At 44.9% G+C, this 15937-nt stretch overlaps 1 protein-coding gene across 1 annotated transcript in view; it reads right to left on the minus strand.

Moving 5' to 3' along the window:
- The window catches only part of LOC143289818 (STING ER exit protein-like), a 58574-nt gene that overhangs the window by 25190 nt on the left and 17447 nt on the right, over window positions 1–15937 (minus strand). The gene's annotated exons all lie outside the window — the stretch shown is intronic.

The raw sequence follows: 15937 nt of genomic DNA on the forward strand, positions 1-15937 counted from the left end.
ACACCTCATCACTTACTGGATTATGCCCCAAACTGCCATGAAAATATCCACAGAATCAGTCAGAATCCACAGTTAAAAATAATAAACCATGAGAGTTAATACCCTTGATGAAACGTAAAAATTTCCAGTCTTGACTTTTCTAAAAATGAAGTCCTTTTCACTTCATACGACGCTTAGAAGTACTTGTACTTGGCTCTACATGTTATTACTTTAACAAAATACTCAATTTTCATATCAACTTTAATAATAATAATAATAATGAATACTTATATAGCACACTATCCAGAAATCTGCTCTAGGTGCTTTACAAAAACGCTTTTGTTAACATAAAACATTACATCTATGTTACATACACACACCAAAATGTGACTACACACACACACGCACACACCCACGCACGCACGCACGCACGCACACACACACACACTGCATACATACATTTTAACATACATGTGTATCTAACAGCTACCCTAACACATACGCACACATAGGCAGGCACAAACTTACATAAACACACGCACACACAATACACATTCATATACTTACATGTAGTTATGTACACATACATATGTATACACACATAGTCAAGCACAGCTAACGCAAAGGAAGTGGACCTGCCACAATTGAACTTATTGCTGAGGGAAAAGGTGAGTTTTGAGACAAGATTTAAAAGATGCGAGGGAATTGGAATGACGGAGGTTATCAGGGAGCTTGTTCCACGTCTTTGGCAACTGAAAAGAAAACGATCTGTGTCCACAGGTCTTACTTCTGACATGAGAAATAAAATGAAATGAAATGAAATTATGGTGCTTAGAGCCTCGCCGACCACTAAGGCCATCTCAAGGCTATCACCACGTTAATAACTAACAAATAAAACGAATCACCACTTCAAACTTTCCACTCAAAGTTTAAAAAAAACTTCTACAGTTTAAAACCTTCAAATCTGATTAAAAATGTTTACTTCTTTCAAGAAGTCCATCAGCATCCACAGAGGGACATCATGAAACAAGGTCTTCAAAGAAACCGCCGTGTAATGTCTGTGTCTAACGTCATGCAGATCCCAACAGTTAAGGAGCACATGTTTCACGGTGAGAGGCTCATCACAGGGAATACACTGAAGAGCCTCTTCCCCCTTCAACAAGTAAGAATGAGTAAAAAAAAAAAGTGTGCCCCGCATGCAGTCTGCACAGCACAGACTCCTCCTTTCTGTTCTTTACCCCTGAAGGGGTCTCTTTTAGGTCTGGACGGATCTGGAAGAGCTTGTTGTCCGTCTGGGTGTTCCACTCCTCTTGCCAAAGATCCTTAACATAAGTGTTCACCTTCTACTTCATGTCTGTGTATGGTACAAAGGATCTCGATAATTCTTTCTTTACAGCGTTCTTGGCCAGCAGGTCTGCCCTTTCGTTACCACGAATGCCAACATGTCCAGAAATCCAGGCCAACACAACCTCGTATCCTTTCTTCGTTACGAGAGTAAAAGCTTCGTAAAATTTCAGCAGTTTGGGATGAGTGATATTCCTGCAGGCAATCGCCTCCAGGGCTGACAAGGAGTCAGAAAAGATCATGAATCTCTTTTGTTTTGAAGACAGAACCATTTTTACCGCCAGAACCAGTGCGGTCAGTTCCGCAGTGTACACTGAGCTGTCAGACAGGATGTGTTCCGTTGAGGGCTGGTCAGGAAAGGCGGGACAGAACACAGATGCAGTGACTCTGTCCTCTAACTTGGAACCGTCAGTGAAGATTCTTTGGAATGTGGGAAATTTGTGGCAGAGTTCTGAAAAGTAAGTTCTGTAGGCCAGTGAACTGGTGGAGTCTTTACAGTACGAGGCCAGATTGAATCGGACCTCAGGTGTTCTAAAGGTCCATGGAGGGCTGTCGGGGAACTTGGAGAAGTCTGAGATGCCACCAACATCCAGATTGGCATTTTCTATGTGCGGCTGAATGAGAAGTCCAAGAGGAGGGATGCAGTTTGGGTTGTCTTTAAATTTCTTGTTGAAAGGGTTGTTGAATACAACGTCGTAAGCAGGGTTTGTAGGTTCAGAAAACAGTTTCAAGAGGAGGAGTTTGTATTATACTCCATGTTTGGTGTTAAATATACTTACCATGTCAAACTGATGCAAACTAGGCCTATTGGTTTGCTCTGCTTGGCCAAATTTCGCGCGGCTAACAGTGAAAAGACGGGCCCACCCGCTCTCAGCCAATCAAACGCCTCTAAAAACTATAAGCGCTTAATCATTCTGTGGCCATGAACAAAAATGCCCCATGAGAACCACGGCGGAGACGCGGGGACGGACGGGCAGGGCATTCGAGTTTGACATGGTAAGTATATTTAACACCAAACATGGAGTATAATACAAACTCCTCCTTTTGGTGTCATATACTGTACCAGTCAAACTGATGCAGAATTTAAAGCAAATGGAGGAGGGCAACGCCTACTGGTTCATATGGGGAGCCCTTGTAACTGAGACGGCAGTGTTAGCCGCGACAAAGGAAATCCCCTTGGAACCGTCAGCCCTGGTCATATGGAAATTCCTGAGGTAGAAGTTGATGAAGGGATTCTCAGACCGCCAGAAGGCTGCCTCCAAGACATGCTGCGTTGGCACTGAGTGCTGGAAAGCAGCCGAAGTAGCTATGGCCCGCACTTCGTGTGCTCTGGGATGAAGACAGCTGATATCCCTGTGTGCATGAGAGTAGGCTCTACGAATGACTTGGGAAACCTGGCGGGAAATGGTGCCTGCAGCGATGTCTTTCTTGTAATTCTCATTGAGGGAGATGAGCAGACACCTCTGAGAAGAACGCCTATGGCGAGACCTATCCCAATAATATTTGAGACACCGAACAAAGCGTAAGACGAGACAGAGCGTAAACCTGACAAGATGGCGTGGAGAGCCTTGGCCAAAGGAATGATTAAGCGCTTATAGTTTTTAGAGGCGTTTGATTGGCTGAGAGCGGGTGGGCCCGTCTTTTCACTGTTAGCCGCGCGAAATTTGGCCAAGCAGAGCAAACCAATAGGCCTAGTTTGCATCAGTTTGACATGGTACAGTATATGACACCAAATAATAATTTAGGGTCAGCTTCAGTCTGCAGTTGGAGAGAGGCAGGTTCCCCAGCCTCTGCATACAGGCTGTGCACAGGGCTGGTGCGGAACGCACCAAAGCTGAGACGGAGCCCTTGGTGGTGTATAGAGTCCAGCAGTTTCAGGTAAGACAGTCTGGCCGAGCCATACACTACACTTCCGTAATCCAGTTTGGACCGGACTAGAGCTCTGTAGAGGTGCAAGAGAGTTCTCTTAGCACCCCAGTCTGTGTGTGCCACAACTCGGATGATGTTCAGGGCTTTTTGACAAGATATTTTCAGCTGTTTGATATGGCTGAGGAAGTTCAGCTTCTGATCAAAAACGACCCCTAAAAATTTGGCTTCCTTAACCGCCAGGATGGTGGATTTTCCCAGACAGATTTCACGGGTCCAGATAGAACTGGCGAAAGTTATGAAAATGAATACACTCAGTTCTGGAGGACAAAAAGGTGAAACCATTCTCCTCTGCCCAACACTGAATTTTGTCCGCACAGAGCTGAAGCCGTCGCTGGATGCTGGCATACATGCTGCCAGTTGCATACAGGGCGAAATGGTCCACAAACAGCGAGCTGTCCGATCCCTTCTGAACCGACTGAACGATGTCGTTAATTTTGATGCTGAAGAGAGCCGGCAACAGAATGCTCCCTTGCGGAACACCCAGCTCCTGCTCGTGAATGTCGGACAGGGTGATGCCGACCCTCACCTGGAATTGTCTGTCTTGCAAGAAGTTGTGGATGAACTGGGGCAGGTGTCCTCGGAAGCCAAGCTTGTGCAGGTCCGAGAGGATTCCAAATTTCCAGGTGGTATCGTAAGCTTTCTCTAAGTCAAAAAATTTGGCCACCACATGCTGTTTGTTTACAAAGGCACTTCTTACAGTGGTTTCTTACAGTGGTTTCCAGATGAACCAGCTGGTCAACGGTAGATCGATGCTTGCGGAAACTGCACTGTTCTTTCGCCAGAAGGCTGTCAGTCTACCGTTGACCATCTTCTCCATCAGTTTGCAGATGCAGCTGGTCAGTGCTATTGGGCGGTATAGTTGGAGGGGTTCGAGGGATTATGAGGGCTTTCCGCCAGGAGGGTGGAAAAAAGCCTGTAATCCAGATGAGGTTGTAAACGTTGAGCAGGGTGTCCAGACAGGTTTTGGGAAGATGTTTTAAAAGTTTATAATGGACCTCGTCCATTCTTGGAGAGGAATCCATGCAGGTCTGAAGGGCAGATTTTAGTTCATTCATAGTGAAAGGAAGGTTGTAGCTCTCTGTGTTGTCGGAAGAAAAGTTGCAGGGTGTTTTTTCTTTCAGGTTTTTGGTTTTGAGAAACCGAGCAGATTTGTTGGCAGATCTTGAGTTCAGTTCGACTGTGGAGGCAAGCAAATTAGCAACTGCTTTCTTCTCTGTGACCACAGCGTCTGAGAGTTTAAGATGGTGAATAGTTGGGCAGACGTTTTTGCCCTTAATTTTTTTTAAAACCCTCCACACTTTCTTCTTGGGTGTGTTGGAGGTTAAGGAAGAGCAAAAATCTCTCCATGATTTTCTCTGGATCTTTTTAAAAACATACCTGGCTTTCGCCCTCAGCTGTTGATGGGTTCGAACGCTATCGGTCTCTGGTCTCCGAAAGACGCACCATTGCGCTCTCTTCCGAGACTTACGGGCCTCCCGTCATTCCGCGTTGAACCAGGGCGTTCTTGGCATCTGAGGCTTGGAGGTAGACGATGGGACTGCTGCTTTGGCGCAATCTAAAACGATCTGTGTCAGAGTGTCAACAGGATCCTTGCTTTGTAAGACTATTTCTTCCTGCAGCTCCGCTCTGAACTTTGTGGTAAAAATTCCCCAATCAGCTTTGTCATAGTTCAGGCGGTCAGGCAGAGAGTCACCTTCCCCATCTGTGGGGCGGAGGACGACAGGAAAGTGGTCACTCCCGTGCAGATCGTCATGCACTTTCCACTTGTAGTCCAGGACCAATGATGGTCAACACGGTTCATGAGGTCCTGCAAACGGAAGGAGGAAGATACAGAGAACAGACAGTGATGGTTTTCTTAAGTGTGACTCTGACTGCCACTGCCTGTAAAGGGGTGTTTAAAGGAACTGTACTGTATAAAAGGGACTTGCGTATAAAAACAGCGACACCTCCCCTCAATCCCTCTTGCTTCGGTTGAGCGGGTTTAAAAATGGAGTTAAAACCAGAGAGAGATAAAAACTTGCCATCTCTTTGCAGTCTCTTACAGTGCCAGCACTGAGGGTTTCAAGGCAGAACAAAGCAGCTGGAGTTCCTGGAAATTGGCGTAAAACCCACGGATGTTCCAATGAATTATCGCCATTAAAAAGGTAAAAAATAAAGCAGCAGCCTAATCCATCGCTACCTCCTGCCCCTCTGCTTGCGGTGGCTCAAGGTCGGCCAAGACCGCGTATATGTTTTTAGTGCTTAGAGACCTGTCTGATTCTGACCCAGCCGGAATATCCACCACCTCGGCTCTCCCCTACCCCGCCGAGGCCGCAACCCTCTCCTCCTTGGGTTTTGGAGGTACTGGGGGTTTCTGGGCACTCCCACCAGCCCGAGGGGCAGGCAGACGAGAGGCGGGACGAGGGGGGCCAGGGGGTGGAGGGGGACGGGAGGCAGACACTGTGCCTCCGCCCAAGGCTTTCCGCCCCCGCCCAGCAGCCCCTGAGGACCGCTATACAGGATGGGAAGGGGTGGATACAGCGCCTCCACCCAAGGCCAATGGTTCTACCAAGGTAGGTACGTCGTCCGTCTGTGTCCCTGTGGACGTCGTCTGGATCGCAACGTCCACCATCCAGAGTCTGACAACAGAAGCGTAAGACACCTTTGGTAATGCAGCCTCCACTTGTTTGCGGGCCTCAAAGAACGATATTTTCTTCTCCGTCTTCACCTTCTGGATTTCTTTTTCTTTTTTCCAGGTGGGGCAGTCTTTAGATGAGGACGGGTGGCCGCCTCCGCAGTTCACACAACGGGCTGGACTGACGCATTCGCCCTGGTGCACCGCCTTTGAACAGGTGCCACAACTCTCTTCCTCCTTGCAGTGGTCCCGCATGTGTCCAAATTTCTGGCACTTGAAACACTGTAGAGGGGACAGCATGTACAGACTTACGTTCACCTCCAGGTATCCGACTCGTATGTCCTTGGGGACATTTGGGCAGCAGAAGGTGAGGAAAAATGTGTTGGTCAGGACTCTGTCCGACCCCTTTCTTACTGTCACCCTGTAAACATCCGTCACTCCCTGAGAGGACAGCTCGCACTTTATCTCTGCCTCATATACTCCTCTCAACTCAGGGCATCTGATAACCCCCTTTGAACAATTCAGTCCTTTGTTAGGAGAAACCTTCACCGCCCTATCCACAAAAGTGGTCGCTTTAAGCAGAAGCTGTGTCTGCCTTTTTGACGCTGTCTCTACCAGAAATGCTCCGCTCCTCAGCCTCTTGACAGACTTCAGTGAGCTTGCTAGACACTGGAAGCCCTTCTGGATGGCGAAGGGGCTGAGAGCCGACAAGGGCTTGCCATCTTCAGTGCCCTCCACCACAAGCCACGACAGCCAATATCCAGAGGTCTCACCGACCTCCAAATCAGAGCCCGAATCATCAGTTCCTGGTCTCCTCTTTTTCCCAAGTTTAGGGGGGTGTAATTGGTTAGAAGCCATGGTTTTTTAAATCGTAAATTCATCCCTCCCTTACCCACCCACCATGGGGTCCAACTTAGGGGCCAGGGTCAAGGGAACACCAGCTTGACTCCTTCCAGGTTTCAGGAGGGACATACGACCAACAGTCTAGCTCCAACGCGTTCCCCCCGATCATGCCCAGCTCCTGGGGACAGAGAACTGAGCACTACGGGGGTTATCATCGTTAGCCTCTTAATGCCAGTCTTGACCCAACCCCATGTAGGGGTAACCAATTGACACACACGGGCCAATGTGTGCCGCCTGTCTTAGGAGAGGTCCGAGCCAAAGGGATGTGTTGAGAGTAGCGTGCTCTCTCAATCCCCAGGATCTCATTCCCCTCTATCACAGGTCACGCCACACGGCAGACACGGTGGGCCTGTAGAAGGCCGCAGAGATAAAAGAATGTGGAAAAGAAGACTTGATGGGGAGCTGAGGACAGAAATGAGGCGGTAAAAATAAGAATAGAGAATAGCAAAAGGGACAGTGGGTCACTTTTAGTCAATTAAGACTTGGGACCAGAGCAGCAAACCCCCAGAAGCACTGATGCCCCCGCCGACATAGCTCGCTCAATCACTGGCCACCAAGCCTCCCGACCACGACAAGGTAGTGAATCCCTAGGAGGTTCTGACGCGAGATATCCTGAGAAGTCGAGTATCAGAGGAAGAACGGAGCTGGCGAGACGGGGTATAGATATGGAGGAGTTCAGAAAGATACTTGGGGCCAGATCCATTTGACTGCAGAAAAGGTCAGAGTGGATAGCTTATAGTCTATTCGATCAGAAACAGGCAACCAGTGGAGAGACTGAAGGGGAGGAGAAACATGGTCAAATTTAGAAGCTCTGCAAATGAGTCTGGCAGCGTTATTCTGAATTCATTGGAGTCAGTCTAACAGATATTTGGGAAGGCTGGCCAAAAGAGAGTTGCAGTAATCCAATCTTGAGAGAACCAGAGAGCATACAAGTGTCTTGGTTGCATCAGTTGAGAGATAGTGGCGGATAGAGCTGACTCTACGCAGTTCCAAATAGGCAACTTTACGGATATTCGAAATGTGCTGTTGGAAGGAAAAAGACTGGTCTACGATTACACCAACTTTAAAACAAGAGAGGCAACTGTAAAACTAGAATGATTATAAAACAGAAATTGAATCGAAACGAATAGTGTACATTCCCGGCAGGTGTAACTATATTTGTAAATCTATCTAGATCCAGAGAAAACGGCTAAATGTTGCAGTGTGATTGCAGTGATAGCCACGTCTCCTTTACTGCGGACTTGAAATGAATTCTTAATTGCCCTTAAAGAATTTTTGAATGCCTAAGATACACCAAAATAATATGATTTAAACAGCGTTCTTAGTGTGAATACTGCAATTGATTATCTCCCTTAAAAAAGCATGTTTAAATGTTAAACTTTTGCACGTCAGATAAGGAGCCACAACAGTGTAATGAGAAAGACGCTTTCTTCTCACCCGAACACGTGGGGTTCAAATCTGCCTTCAGGGCTTTTTTTTTTCTTCTTCTTTTTTTAACTGGAAGCTTTATAATAACAAATACAGAACACATTTTAACGATTTTTTTTTTTGATTTTTTTTAAAGTGTATCACAAGTGAGTCTTGAAGGCCTTGCCTCTTGTTCCTTTAGTTTTTGCCGAACAGCCCCGCTACACCTAATTTTGTTGTTTGAAAATATTTTGATATTTTTTGTTGGAATGCACACATTTTCACAGAAAGAAATGTAATTGCACACTGTGTCGGTATATTCATCTAAGTTTCCTGCAGTCTTTAAAAATACTCCAGTCTGTACATTCAAAGCAGTCCTGCATGGTCTCTAAGGCAGGGGCCGTCCACTGTTTGACAGTTTTCACAACTGGTTTTTCAGCTTTTAGTTTCTGTTTGTAGTACTCTGGCACCAGATACATCTTGCTGTGATCGGACCGTCCTAAAGGCGCACAGCGGATCATGTGGTACGCCTTCTTGATGGATGTGTAGCAGTGGTCGAGGGTCTTGTCACCATGTGTTGGGCAGTCCACTTGTTGGTACAGCTTCGGCATCTCTTTCTTGAGGCTGGCTTTGTTAAAATCACCAGCAACGATGACGGTGGAGTCCGGCCAACTGTTCTTGCACTTGCTAATTTTGTCTGCTAGCAGACGCAGTGCAGCGGAGAGGCTAGCTGTGGGATGGATGTACACCACAATCAGCATCACTGAAGTTATTTAAACATACCTTAAACCTTAAATGAGTTAACAAGCAGTTTCAGTTTCAGTTTCAGTTGCTCAAGGAGGCGTCACTGTGTTCGGACAAATCCATATACGCTACACCACATCTGCCAAGCAGATCCCTGACCAGCAGTGTAACCCAACGTGCTTAGTCAGGCCTTGAGAAACAAAACAAAAACAAAAAAAACAGGTGAATAAATAATAGATAAGTGTACATAAATAAATAAATAATAATTATAATATGAAAAAAGGTAGTAGTAGTAGTAGTAGTAGTAATAATAATAATAATAATGAATAAATAAATAAATGAATAAATAAGACAACAATGATGATAAATAAGCAAATAAATGTAAAACATGAAGACACACATTCACACATACACCCACACATGCATGACAGATATGCACCAAACATGCAGTTTCACAGATATGAAAGCACAGTCAAATACACATAAACGTACATGAGCCCCAAAACACGCACACACACACCACACACATTACCCTGCACCTCCTCTACCCCCCTCCTCCACACACTCATTTCTAGGCTACGTATTGCAGCTTCCACGGCACACACACGCACACACAAACACACACACACACACACACACAGATGAACACTTACTTGTACAAGCACACACACACGCCCATATCCCCCACCCCCAATCCCACACACATATATACAAAGATATATATATATATATATACACACCCGCACGTTCCAATATCCTGTTGCTCCCACAGTGTAGGCATGCATACACTCACATACCTCATCCTCTATCCCCCCTCACCCCCGCACCCCCACCTCCCCCTCACACACACACACATACACACACACACGCACACACAGAACTCTCCTGACACTTGAGTACACTTACACCCTCGCGCATGCACAAACGCACTCAAAAACACAGACCCACACATACACACACGCACAGAGGCTGCCACTGATTGGCCGCAAGAGGGATGGGAAAAGATCTCTGATGCCAAGAACGTGGCGTCTAGTGTGTTGCTCAGTCTATTGTATTTGGAAAAGCCCACAGAGACTCTGTTCCGTTTTGAAGAAATTTGCGCAATGTTGGTTTGGAAATGATGCCGATATTTGTTTGATATGCAAAGCATCGTGCTCTAACTTTCATGTTAGACTTAGGCCGCTCCCTCTCTCTGCTTTTATTTCTTTGAGGCGATCGATGGTGTGATGGCCTTGTACCTGTTCTTTCTGATATTCTTTGACTTTTCTGAGGATTTCCGATTTTCCTAAATGGCTGTGTTGAATAGATGGTTGAGGTTTTCGGGGTTTTTCTCCCATTCTTTTGATTCTTTCAGGTCTTGTAGTCAGCATACTAGCTGGATTGTGTCTTCTGCTTGCCCCATCCATGATTTTCCTCGTCCTAGACGGCTGCCTTTTGGTTCTTTGACTGCGTCATGCAGTGGGTTTTGAGGGTTTTCTAATGCTTTGAAGTAGGTCTTGACCTGTTCTAACTTGTTTCTGGCCTGCACTGCTTCATTTTGAACTCTTTCTAATTTTAGGAGGTTGCTTTGAGATGGTGTTGTTAGCCCAAGTCCGTAGTCGATCACACTGAGGACGAGTGACTGGTATAGCAGGAAGAGGTGGCATTGTTCAATACCTTTGGTTGCCATTGCTTTTAAGACTGAAAGGCCCTTTCTGCATTTGAGAACAGTATTTTCCATATGTTTTCTGAAGGTCAGCATCCTGTCGAAGTGTATTCCTAGGTAGCGTAGGCATTCAGTTTTTTCGATCTGAATCCTGTCGAATGACACAGGTGGTGGTGACTTGCTCGCGGTTCTGTTGTTGAGGGTGCACAGCAACGTTTGGGCTTTCACTGGATTGATGGAAGATCCTGTGTCTTTGCACCATTGAGCAATATTGTTTAGTTGTTTCTGGACGGCTTTAGTTCTTTCCTGAGCATCTTTCGAAGTTTTAAAGACCAGGCCATCATCCACAAGAGTAAGCACCCGAGCTATTCCATTGTTGTTTAAGTCTGCAAGGCCCTTCGTGTAGACATTGTAGAGGACAGGAGAGAGCAGAGACCCTTGTGGCAGTCCCATGGATAGTTTAGAAGGTGCAGACATCCAATCTCCAAGGCGTAGGACGACGGTTCTTTCCTGAAGCGCTGCTGCTATCCATCTTGTCAGTGTCAAACTTACTACCTTTGTAGCAGCTCCATGAGGTGCGCAAACTGGACTTTATTGTAGGCATCTTCAAGGTCGATTGCTACTGCTAGTGTTTCTTCTCTTCTTTGAAATCCTTCATACACCTCGTATGCAAAAGCAGCTGCATTTTCCCATGTGGACTTGCCTGTTCTGTAACCACCTTGATTTGAAGGGAGAATGTGCCTGTGTTCAAGATCCTTTGCAAGTTTCCTGGCTATCATGCGTTCCATGAGCTTTCCAGCAATGTTTGCATGGTTAGGATCCGGTAGCCGCTTACCTGGCGACGGTCCTTTCCTGGTTTTGGTATGGATTTTAAGAAGCTGTGTGTCCAGTCCTCCGGCACATGTCCAATGTGGAAACTGTTTTGATATAGATTGAAAAGTTTGCTTCTGTCTTCTTCCGATAGTTCCTTGATGTCCGAGTAGCGAACTTTGTCTGGGCCAGGAGCCGATTCTTTCTTGCATTTAGCTATTGCTTCGTTTAGATCATCTATTGTCAAGTCATCATCAAGTCCAGTCTGCATGAGGGTTTGGTTTAACTCCTCAACATATTTCTTTTTCTCATCTAAGTTTCTTTGATCGCTCTGTTGTATGAAACGTTTGAGCAGGGCGGATCCTTTTTCTTCGTTTGTCTTAAGCTTGGTTCCGTCAGTGTCTACCATGTCTGGGGTTGTTGTTGTGCACATTTTCCCTTCCATGCGACGATAAAATTGCCAGAACTCTGTCAATGTTGAGTCATAACTGAGTGCCTCGCAAAACTGTTTCCACTTGTCATTTTTGGCCTCTTGAGCAATGATTTCAAACTGTTTAGTTTTTTTCTTTCATTTTTGTTTCAATATCTTTGTCCAGAGATGGTTTTGTTCTTTCTTTTTTGCCAAAGTTTGACAGCCGCATGTTTTTCTACCCAGGCTCTCTCTGTGTTGGTATTCCACCATAGGGGCTGAATAGTCTGCATCCTGTTCGGTGCCATTCTTTTGTTTCTTCTGCGTCTTAATTTTTCGATGACAGTTGTCTCTTTGGTTTCATACTGAAATGGATCATGCGGTTTCATACAGGGTTTATCTGACAGTTTCTGTAGACTGAAAACTACCAGGAGGTGGTCACTGCCTTGGTGTGGAAGCGTCTCTGCATTCATTTCTGCTCTGAATTTTGGAGATGTTAGAGCGATGTCGATCACACTCACTGTCCCCTTGTCTTGTTCCAAGGCGAGTTGGGGATGTGGTTGTTAATGGGCTAAGAAGAATTTCCCCTATCATTCCTTCAAGTGCGAGTCCTTGTGGGTTGGTGTTCCGCTGGTCCCATAGCTTCGATCTTGCATTGAGGTCTCCACAGATAATGACTGAGTCTCCAAGTTCGTTCTCTATTTCCTCTAAAAAGGCCCAATCCTCTTTTGTTGTGCAGGTTCCTGGGTGAACATAGGCATTTATGAGCACGATGCTTTTGTGAATTCCGTCAGGTTTTTCGAGACGCACCCCCACTAGTTCACATGAGTTGCTACACCATTTCTCTAGATTTATGGTGGAAACTTTGTTTTTTAGGTTTTTGTTCAGTATGATTGCTACTCCTCTTCCTTCATTCCTTTGAAAGACTGTGAAATTTTCAAAATGTATTGGTCTGTCTGCACTTGTCCTGGTCTCTTGGAGACATAAAATGTCAAAATCATATGCCAATTTCTCAATTGTTGAAATTCTCATTCTTGTGCTGGAACAATTCCAACTGCCGATTCTAAAGAATTTCTTTGACAGCCGCTCTGCTTTTGTCATTCTGCTACCTAAGCACAATCTTTTCCCACCTCTTTTGCCACGCCTGTTTTGGGGTTTTGGGGATCTGAATTTATGTCTTGTGCTATGCAGCTGATCCCCAAGGTGCACACGAGACAGGGTTTTGTAAGTATCTATAGAAGGGAGTTCTATGTGGTGAGGGAAACTATTCGGTCTCCCTGACAGAGTCTCTTATCAGGGAAGGGCAACGGATGTCCATCTGTGTGGAGTCCGTCAGCCTGGTGTCACCCTACGGCCAGACTGCATACAGTTAGTGACTGTTTAACCCAACAGCCATTCATCCCATTGGTACTGTATGAAAGCCATGGGATTGGGGATTTTTGTCAGGCTGTCTCCTCTTAGCCGGTGGAAGGGTGCATCTGGGTATTGTTGTGTAGCAGATTGTATTTTGCAAAAAAAACTACAGGTCCTTCTGTAATATTTTTTTAGCTTTGAGCCCTCTCAATAATTTACTAATAATTCAAAAATGAAACAATAACGCGATGACAAATTATTAATCAAATTCACAGACAAATCATTTATCTTTGTTCTGAAGCTTGTAGACTGTCTGTTACACTGCCCAGTGTGATTTTAACACCTGGTAAACGTTTACACTGACTCGCTGGGTGGTTTTAACATCCAGTTTTCCAATGCACAGTTTCAGCTACACAATTTCAAATACTGCCAACACAGCCCTCACTCTGTCGTGATGGGTCCGCTAAGCATTGCATAATCACAAAGGTCATCTTGGCATGGTTTTGCCCGGTGCTATACTGATTCTGGTCCCTCTCAGTAATTCACTAATAATTCAATAATTAAACAATAACGCGATGACAAATTATCAGTCAATTACACAGAAAAATCACTCTGTCCACAACAAAGATAAGTGATTTTTCCGTGCATTCAATGGACAATCTATCTATCATTGAGCCCTCTCAATAATTTACTAATAATTCAAAAATGAAACAATAACGCGATGACAAATTATTAATCAAATTCACAGAAAAATCACTTATCTTTGTTCTGAAGCTTGTAAACTGTCTGTTACACTGCCCAGTGTGATTTTAACACCTGGTAAACGTTTACACTGGCTCACTGGGTGGTTTTAACATCCAGTTTTCCAATACACAGTTTCAGCTACACAATTTCAAATACTGCCTACACAGTCCTCACTCTGTTGTGATGGGTCCGCTAAGCATTGTATAATCACAATGGTCATCTTCGCGTGGTTTCGCCTGGTGCTATACTGATTCTGGGCCCTCTCTGTAATTCACTAATAATTCAATAATTAAACAATAACGCGATGACAAATTATCAGTCAATTACACAGAAAAATCATTCTGTCCACAACAAAGATAAGTGATTTTTCCGTGCATTCGACGGACAATCTATCATTGAGCCCTCTCAATAATTTACTAATAATTCAAAAATGAAACAATAACGCGATGATAAATTATTAATCAAATTCGCAAATTCAAATTAATCAAATTCACAAATTCAAATTTAACAAGCAGACGAAAGCAAGTCCAATCCAGTTTTCCAAAGATGACATAATTACTCAGAAAACCAAAAAACAGGGTCAACAGAGCCATTCTGCACCAGACAGCATGAAGAATTTTTACTTTTCAGGATTAAAGGCAGATGCATCTAATCAGACATTTGTGTGCACCTTATCAGGCATGAGATTCGGAAATTGTGATTGAGTCTGAAAGGTGGGGGCCTGAAGGTTTTTCTAAATTTCAAACCATAAAATCTGCACTTGCGGGACACCAATGCTGCTGAGATATTCCAACCCACAGAAGACAAAAAATCAGTCCAATTCTTCCTAAACTGAAGTGTTTTTGCTTCCAAACCTGTAAAGTCAGCCTCACGTGTGTGTGTGTGTGTGATCGACGGCATGTGTGTGCATGTCCGCGCATGCGTGCTTTTCACAGTGCGTTAGGAAACTTTCAGACTTCGATTTTGCTGCTCTGACAAGTCAATGGATCTCCTCTCAAGGGGTCAACAAATGAGACTTTCGAAAGAGCATTCCATTTTCATTTTTGCAGATCATCGGTAAACGATATAGAACGGCCCATCGGCTTTTTCTTTCTTTCTTTTTTTCTTCTGGAAAACGGACGCTCCGTTTTTAATGCAAATGTGAAAACAGATTTCCATGCCTAGACTGAAGAGTCGCACTCATACAATCTGCCACCAATCGCACTTGGCCTTGTGTCAATTTTGTGAATGACGTCGCCTACCCGTGAAGTTATTTCTTTTTTCTTCACTTCTGTTTTCACGATCTCATCTTGCCAGACCCAGTTCCACTTATTATTCACTCCTTTATTGATCTCTGCTGCAAAAATCCTCCTTAGTGAGTTTTCTCATTTTGTCAATGACTGAAGACGATTGACAAAATCAGGCATCTTTGCAAGTTGTGAAGCCCGCGAGCGAGTTTTGTAATTCCGACCGAATACGGATAAGCTGAATGATGACAGAGGAGCAACGGAACACTTATTCTCAATTGGTTTGCTTATCCAAACATGGGGTATTTTAGCAAACGCTGTGGGTCTGTCTTGTCAATCGGTCGGACAACGTTCGTGCAACCTTCGTGGGTCGGAATAAAAACCTCACCCCCCCCCCCAGCCCCCTCCACCCCTCCGATTTTCTCAACGGATTTACGCGAATCTCAAAAATGGCCTCTGGAGCCAATTTTTGGTCGGAAATCTGACTATAGTCGGAAAAATCTCATGCCTGCAGTTATACGTGTTCAAAAAACTTTTTTATGGTCAAGGGTGCACCTTCAGCGCCTTGTCGGACAAAAAGTATGGTAATAGTAAAATGAGTTCAGAAACATTTTTCTGGCTTGTCTACAATTTTCTTTTGCCCTTTCCAAAAGTGCCTTGAAAAGTGCATTAGAATGTGTGAAAAGAACGGATACCCCACCCCCACCCCCACATTTTCATCTGCCTCACTATTTTAACTCACTCCCGATGATGGAACGCTATAGCATTCCTGACGTAAGGTAGCGTTCCAGACGATGAAACGCTACAGTGGTTTTGATAACTGAAAATTT

This window comes from Babylonia areolata, chromosome 14 (assembly GCF_041734735.1).
Source record: "Babylonia areolata isolate BAREFJ2019XMU chromosome 14, ASM4173473v1, whole genome shotgun sequence".
NCBI lineage: Eukaryota > Metazoa > Mollusca > Gastropoda > Neogastropoda > Buccinidae > Babylonia > Babylonia areolata.